This window comes from Diceros bicornis, chromosome 4, assembly GCF_020826845.1.
Source record: "Diceros bicornis minor isolate mBicDic1 chromosome 4, mDicBic1.mat.cur, whole genome shotgun sequence".
NCBI classification, from domain to species: Eukaryota; Metazoa; Chordata; class Mammalia; order Perissodactyla; family Rhinocerotidae; genus Diceros; species Diceros bicornis.
In genome coordinates this window covers 61320091-61328198 of record NC_080743.1, presented here as the reverse complement: position 1 = coordinate 61328198, position 8108 = coordinate 61320091, and positions in this window count along the sequence as shown.

The following is an 8108-nucleotide window of genomic DNA, read 5'->3' as shown; positions in this document are numbered from 1 at the left end:
GACCTGCTCAGATCCTGGGGATCAGACAGCAGTGCTGGTAGGGAGGAGCCATGGGGAGGGGAGGGAAAGGGTGGGAGAGCTGATGCACAGCTCCCTGCGGGGAGAATAACTGATTGACTCACTAAGCAGAGATTCTGCATTTAATGTTGCAGCTTGGGGAGTTAGAAAGGGCTCCAACCGTTGGTTTGGTTAGTTGGCTGAAATATGGACCAAAGGTACCCCACAGTAAGTGAACTCAAAATGCCAAACCTGCCTCCATTTACTGTAGAGGAAGGGATTCAAAGGCCTAAGGATATTGGGATGTTAGAGATGATTTTGTCATTTAAGACCTGCTCATCAGCTCTGGATAGGTCCCTCAGACACATCTTTCACCATGACTGTGAGAAATAAATTTGTAAAGAGAGAAGCTGGCTAGTAGAATGGTGGAATGGCCTTTTGAAGACTCAGTTACAGGGCCAGCTAGGTGCCCATACTTTGCGGGGCTGAGGTGAAGTTTTCCAGAAGGCTATGTATGCTCTGAATCAGCATCCAGTGTATGGTGCTATTTCTCCAATAGCCAGGATTCACGGGTCCAGGAATCAAGGGGTGGAAATGGTAGTGGCACCACTCACTATTACCCTTAGAGATCCGCTAGCAAAAATTTTGCTTCCTGTCCCCATGACCTTATGCTGTGCTAGCCTAGAGATCTTAGTTACAAGAGGAAGAATGTTTCCACCAGGAGACACAACAATGATTTTGTTAAACTCAAAGTTAGGAGTCCCACCCAGCCACTTTGGGCTCTTTATGCCTCTAAATCAACAGGCAAAGAATAGAGTTACTGTGCTGGCTGTGTTGACTGATAATGAGTTCAAAGGATAAATTGGACTGCTGCTCAACAGTGGAGGTTAAGTAGAGTATGTCTAAAATACGGTAGATCCCTTAAGGTGTTTCTTAATATTGTCATGCTCTGTGATTAAAGTCACTGAAAAATTACCACAACCCAATCCAGACAGGAATTGGGCCCAACCCTAATGGCCCAGACACTTCAGGAATGAAAGTTTAAGTCACCCCACCAGATAATGAACCACACTCAGCTGAAGTGCTTGCTGAGGGCAAAGGAAATACAGAATGGATTATGGAAAAAAATAGTTATAAATACCAACTTTGACCATGTGACCAGTTACACAAACCAGAAACAAAACACTGTCATTGTCATGAATCTATCTTTCTTATTTTATGAATACATTGGTGTGTTTACATGTGTGTGTGTGTGTGATATAGTGTGTGTATATAATGTATATGTTTATATTAGATACATATGTATGTGTATGTGTGTGTGTATATATGTATATATATAAATCTTTGTTTTCTTCCCTCTCTTATCCCCTTATCATGTAACATAAGATGTTTTGACTTTTTTTTTTTCTTTTTGTGAGGAAGATCAGCCTTGAGCTAACATCCATGCCAATCCTCCTCTTTTTGCTGAGGAAGACCAGCTCTGAGCTAACATCTATTGCCAATCCTCCTTCTTTTTTTTTTCCTCCAAAGCACTAGTAGATAGTCGTATGTCATAGTTGCACATCCTTCTAGTTGCTGTATGTGGGACGCGGCCTCAGCATGGCCGGAGAAGCGGTGTGTCGGTGCACGCCCAAGATCCGAACCCGGGCCGCAAGTAGTGGACCGCGCGCACTTAACCGCTAAGCCACGGGGCCGGCCCTGATGTTTTGACTTTGTTATATCAAACTAAAAAGCTTCTGCACAGCAAAAGAAATAATCAATGAAATGAATAGGCAACCTATACAATGGGAGAAAATATTTGCAAACCATATATCAGACAAGAGGGTTACACAAAGAATATATAAGGAACTCATACAACTCAATAGCAATAAAACCACAAATAATCCAATTAAAAAATGGGCAAAAGACCTTAATAGACATTTTTTCAAAGAAGATATTTAAGTGGCCAATAGGTACATGAAAAGGTACTCAACATCACTAATCATCAGGGAAATGCAAATCAAAACTACAATGAGATATCACCTCACAATTGTTAGAATGGTTATTATCAAAAAGGCAAGAGATAACAAGTGCTAGCAAGGATGTGGAGAAAAGGGAACCCATTGTGCACTATGGCTGGGAAAGTAAACTAGGGCAGCCATTATGGAAAACATGATGGAGGTTCCTCAAAAAATTAAAAGTAGAACTACCATATCATCCAGCAAAACCACTTCTGAGTATATATCTGAAGGAAATAAAATCACTGTCTCAAAGAGATATCTGCACCCTCATGTTCATTGCAGCATTATTTACGATAGTCAAGATATGGAAGCAACCTAAGTGTCCAGTGACGGATGAATGGATAAAGAAATATGATGTATAGATATATATATAAAATAGAATATATGCAGCCATAAAAAAGAAGGAAATCCTGCCATTTGTGACAACATGAGTGGACCTCGAGGGCATTATGCTAAGTGAAATATGTCAGACAGAGAAAGACAAATATTGTAGGATCCCACTTATATGTGGAATGTAAAAACACCGAACTCACAGAAACAGAACAGATTGGTAGTTGTCAGAGGTGGGTGATGGGGAAATGGGTCAAATAAAATAGGTATGATCACCCATACTAACTCTTATAGAGGACCAGAGACTTCTCTACAATTTCTGTGAATTACGTTCTCCTAGTCACCTCTCAGATATCCTGTCCTTCTGGACTGTCCATTTCACAACTCCACATTGCTCTCCTATCTGGCACGCGCACACACACAGGCATGCACGCACGCATACACACACAGTATGTTACTGGAGATCGAAGTCTGCCTTCCTTTAATTCTCGAAAACATTACAGGCATTAGGCTGTCATATAGAGTAAACTCGCTCCCGAATTCTTCTATTGTTGATATGGGTGTGCTTGTTTATGCGTTATGCCTTGAAACAGGGTAGATGGCATGTTGAGGTTACTTTTTTAAAGAAGCCTGTAGCATTTTACCAGCATTGAGTGTATATTACTGACTCCCTCCCAGTACTCATGGGCCCCAGTCACATTACTGGTTGCCCCTCTCTGGGTTCCTCCTCCCACCCTCCCTCACACAAATCATTTTCATAATCAAACTGTTCCCAAACAAGGAGTCCTTCCGGGAGAGGTATAGGGACATGAGAGGGAGTGGTGGCATACGAGAACTGTTCTCCATCATCTTGTGGGTGACCAGGGGATGAGCTGCTTGGATTTTGATTCCATATGAGAAGTTTTTGACCACAGGTTGCACGGAAATCCTTGGGAGTATATTTCCCCACTACTAGGTGGGGTACAGTGCGAATCAAGCCAATGTTGAATGTGCTCTTGTCTGGGATGCTGCAGGGCAGTGTTTGAGAGAGGACAGACTGGACTCCAGGGGGACTCGCTTGAACCACACAGTGGGATGGGAGAGAGCCTGTGATGTTGAGGGATGAGTCCTGAGCTTGTTGTCAAGACTCCCGATTCTGTCCCTTGATCAGCTGCATGACCTTTGAAGGTCACATGACCCCTCTAGGACTCATGTTTCACATCGATAAAATGGGTTTATATACAGTGACCAGACTTTCTTGAGTGTTTGGGAGTGGAGCCAGACCTACAGGCTATAGAGCCTCGAATACTGGCTTCCAGGACAAACTAAATATCAATATTTGCATTGGAGATGTGCGAGTTAACACTTCCCACAAAGAGCTTTGTTCTTTGCCCACAGCTTCTTAGTTAAACAACTGACAGTTGAAGTTTGTAGAAAATGAGAAAGGAAATCTGACTCATTGAAAGGTAGGGACAGAAGACAGCCAACGAATCCAGGAGCACCTCGCCCAGCCTTGCTGTAAAAACATGACTTCTGAGCCTGACCTTAGGCTGGCACTGAGGAGCAGAGCTGCTGAGGGCAGAGCTGTTGACCCAAGGAAGCAGCAAAGGGTGAGAGGAGGGTATGTGTGAGAACACCAAGCTGGCTGTGACCATACAGGGTGGGGCCTGTCCAACACGGTGCCGGGCAGGTCCTAAAGTCATGCTATTTGTTCATTCATTTTACAATTATTTATTGAATGCCTACTGTGGTGCTGGAGGTTGAGTGCTTACTGAGCCTCAGCAAAGAAGATACTTGGAATACAGAGATAATCAAATTTAATTCCAAGCCGCAAGGGGCTGACAGTCTTCAGGGAGAAACTCAAACAACTATAATAGAAAAAGGAAATTGCTCCACTGATGTTATATACAAAATGCATTGTGAGCTTAGAAGAAAGTGTCCTCATTGGCCTGAACACCCAGAAGCTCTCAGAGATAAAGAATGTGAGGGCAGTTGACAGGTGACCAGAAGTTTTCTACGAGGACCAGTTTGAGGAACGTGTTCTTGTAGGAAAATAGCACACAAAGACACAGCGGTACAAAGAGCTCAAAATGTTCAAGATGCCAGAGGAAGTCTGTTGCCAGAAATGACAGAGGGTCTTGACTCTCCTTAGGGAGAGTTTTGGTTTCTCTTTAGCCTGACACCCTGGCTCTCTGCTGGGGCTGTCTCCCCAGAACTAACCTGCTAGTGAGTGGTCAGCAAATGTGGATCACAGTATCTTTCTCTCCAGGCCTAGCTAGACAACACTGTTGCACTTCTCTGTGTCATCTGCAGCTGAGTAGGCAGCCTGACTCCTGCAGCGGCCCCTGCCCGGGGGCTTGGGACTCCACTGGGCATCCTGGCTTCTGGGCTGCATTTGCCTTCTGCAGGGTAAGTGGTTCAGGATCCCCAGGGAAGGAAGGCAATTCAATGGAACCAGAATACAGGGTCCTGACCACCTGGAGGATTGTTTAAGCTGCCAGGACCTGGGCAGCTGAGCCACAGGGGGCAGCTGAGACAGTGTGATCCACTCTAACAGTCCCTCACTATTGCGCCCTCAGTGTTTTAGCTCAGTCACTCTGATTTTCACCCAGTGTTCCAAAAGCCCCACTCCCCAGCAGCTCCCTTCTCAGGAAGCCTGGGCAGATGGAAGGGTGGTTCTCCTTCTTCCCTGCCCTTTGAGAGTGAAGATGCTCCACACAAAGCCCTGAATCTGTTCTATGTTATTCAGCTTTTCTGATAAAGCTGCCAAAAAAGGACAGTGGTACTGCCAAAGTACTTAAGGGAGAAATGAGCTTCCACTCTAGAAGAGAAATCTGCAATTGGGCTGCCCCAGTTTGGGAGAAAATACTTGTAAATCATATATCTGATAAAGCATGGTTATAGCACTAATTTTTTTTGTTGTTTTGGAAACCACAGTTATTGTTTCATTAAAAAACGTTATTTATTTAAGCATATAATGGGTTCATAACAAATTACCACACATTTAGTGGCTTAAATGACACCCATTTATTGTCCCACAGCTCCGTAAGTGAGAAGTCTGACACAGCATGGCTGGGTTCTCTGATCAGAGAGAACCCTCATCTGGAGCTTGGGGGTCCTCCTCTAAGCTGCTTCTTATTGTTGGAAGAATTCAGTTCCTTGTGGTTGTGGGACTTGTGATAGCATTTTCTTGCTACGTGTCAGCCAAGTACAACTTTCAGATTCTAAAGGCCACTCTCAAGTTCTTACCCCGGGGCCCTCTCCATATTGTCAATGGAGAACTTCTCATGCTTCCAGTCTCTCTGATTTCCTCTTATTCCGCCACCTGGAGAAAATTGTTTTTTAAAAGGCTCATGCGATTCTGTTACACCATCCCAATAATCTCCCTTTCTTAGAGTCAACTGTGCCATGTAACGTAATCCAATCACAGAAGGAAAATCCATCATATTCACAGTCCTGGGGATTAGAGTGGGAAATCCTAGAAGTCATTTTATAATTTTATATATATCTATATATAATTTTAATATGTATATATTTTATTTATATTTATACTTGTATTATATAAAATATGTGAATATTCTTTCCTACCTAAGAATTGCAAGAATATGTAGTATTTCCTTCCCTCTGTTCTCCCCTCTACCACTCACCTCCTAGTTGCACAGATGTGCTCAGGTACTTGGTACATGACAGTGGCTGAGGAAGCCAGCTGCTATCAACACAATGCAATGAATGTTCTATCTTTTTTTTATTTTATCGAGGTCATAATAATTTATAACATTGTGAAATTTCAGTTGTACATTATTATTTGTAGGTCACCATATATATGAGCCCCTTTACCCCTTATATCCAACCCCTAAACCCCTTCCCCTCTGGTAACCACAAATCAGTTCTTTGTCCATGTGTTAGTTTATCTTCCACATATGAGTGAAATCATGAAGTGTTTGTCTTTCTCTGTCTGCCTTATTTTGCTTAACATAATACTCTCAAGATCCATCCATGTTGTTGAAAACGGGACATGGCTGAGTAGTATTCCCTTGTATATATATACCACATCTTCTTTACTCATTTTTATCCAGTCGATGGGCACTTGGGTTGCTTCCACGTTTTGGCTATTATGAATAATGCTGCAATGAACACAGGGGTGCATAAGTCTCTTTGAATTGTTGATTTCAAGTTCTTTGGATAAATACCCAGTAGTGAGATAACTGGGTTGTATGGTATTTCTATTTGTAATTTTTTGAGAAATCTCTATACTGTTCTCCATAGTGGCTGCACCAGTTTGCATTCCCACCAGCAGTGTGTGAGGATTCCCTTTTTTCCACATCCTCTCCAACATTTATTATTTTTTGTCTTGGTAATTATAGCCATTGTAATGGGTGCAAGGTGACATCTCACTGTAGTTTTGATTTCCCTAAAGATTAGTGATTTTGTACATCTTTTCATGTGCCTATTGGCCATGTATATGTCTTCTTTGGAGAAATATCTGTTCATATCCTCTGCCCATTTTTTGATCGGGTTGTTGGTTTTTTTGTGGTTAAGTTGTGTGAGTTCTTTATATGTTTTGGAAATTAACCCCTCATCAGATATACGATTTGCAAATATTTTCTCACAGTTAGTGGGTTGTCTTTTCGTTTTGTTCCCGGTCTCCTTTGCCTTACAGAAGCTCTTTAGTCTGATGAAGTCCCATTTGTTTATTTCTTTCTTTTGTTTCCCTTGCCTAAGTAGACGTGGTATTTGAAAAGATGTTTCTAAAGCTGATGTCAAAGAGTGTACTGTCTATATTTTCTTCTAGGAATTTTATGATTTCATGTCTTAGCTTCAAGTCTTTAATCCATTTTGAGTTAATTTTTGTGTATGCCAAAAGATGATAGTCTACTTTCATTCTTTTGCATGTGGCTCTCTGGTTTTCCCACATGCATGGTTTTATTTCTGGGCTTTCAATTCTGTTCCATTGATTTGTGTGTCTGTTTTTTTGTACCAGTACCATGCTGTTTTAATTACTATAGCTTTGTAGTATATTTTGAAGTCAGGGATTGTGATGGCTTCAGCTTTGTTCTTTTTTCTCAGAATTGCTGTAGCTATTTGGGGTCTTTTGTTACCCCACATGAATTTTAGGATTCTTTATTCTATTTCCATGAAGAATGTCATGAAAATTCTGATTGGGATTACATTGAATCCGTAAATTGCTTTCGGTAGTATGGACATTTTAACTATGCTTATTCTTCCAATCCACGTGAATGGAATATCATTCCATTTCTTTATGTCATTGTCAATTTCTTTCAATAATGTCTTATAGTTTTCATTGTATAGGTCTTTCACCTCCTTTGTTAAATTTATTCCTAGATATTTTATTATTTTTGTTGTAATTGTAAATGGGCTTGCATTCTTGAATTCTCTTTCTGTTAGTTCATTGTTAGGGTATAGAAATACAACTGATTTTTGTAAATTGATTTTGTACCCTGCAATTTTGCTGTAATTGTTGATTATTTCTAAGAGTTTTCCAATGGATTCTTTAGGGTTTTCAATATATATAATCATGTCACCTGCAAACAGTGAGTTTCACTTCCTTGCCCATTTGGATACCTTTGATTTCTTTTTCTGGACTAATTGCTCTGGCCAAAACCTCCAGTACTATGTTGAATAAGAGTGGTGAGACTGGGCGCACTTGTCTTGTTCCTGTTCTCAGAGAGATGGCTTTCAGTTTTTTCCCGTTGAGTATGAAGTTGGCTGTGGGTTTGTCAGATGTGGCCTTTATCATGTTGAGGTACTTTCCTTCTATATTCATTTTATTGAGCGTTTTTA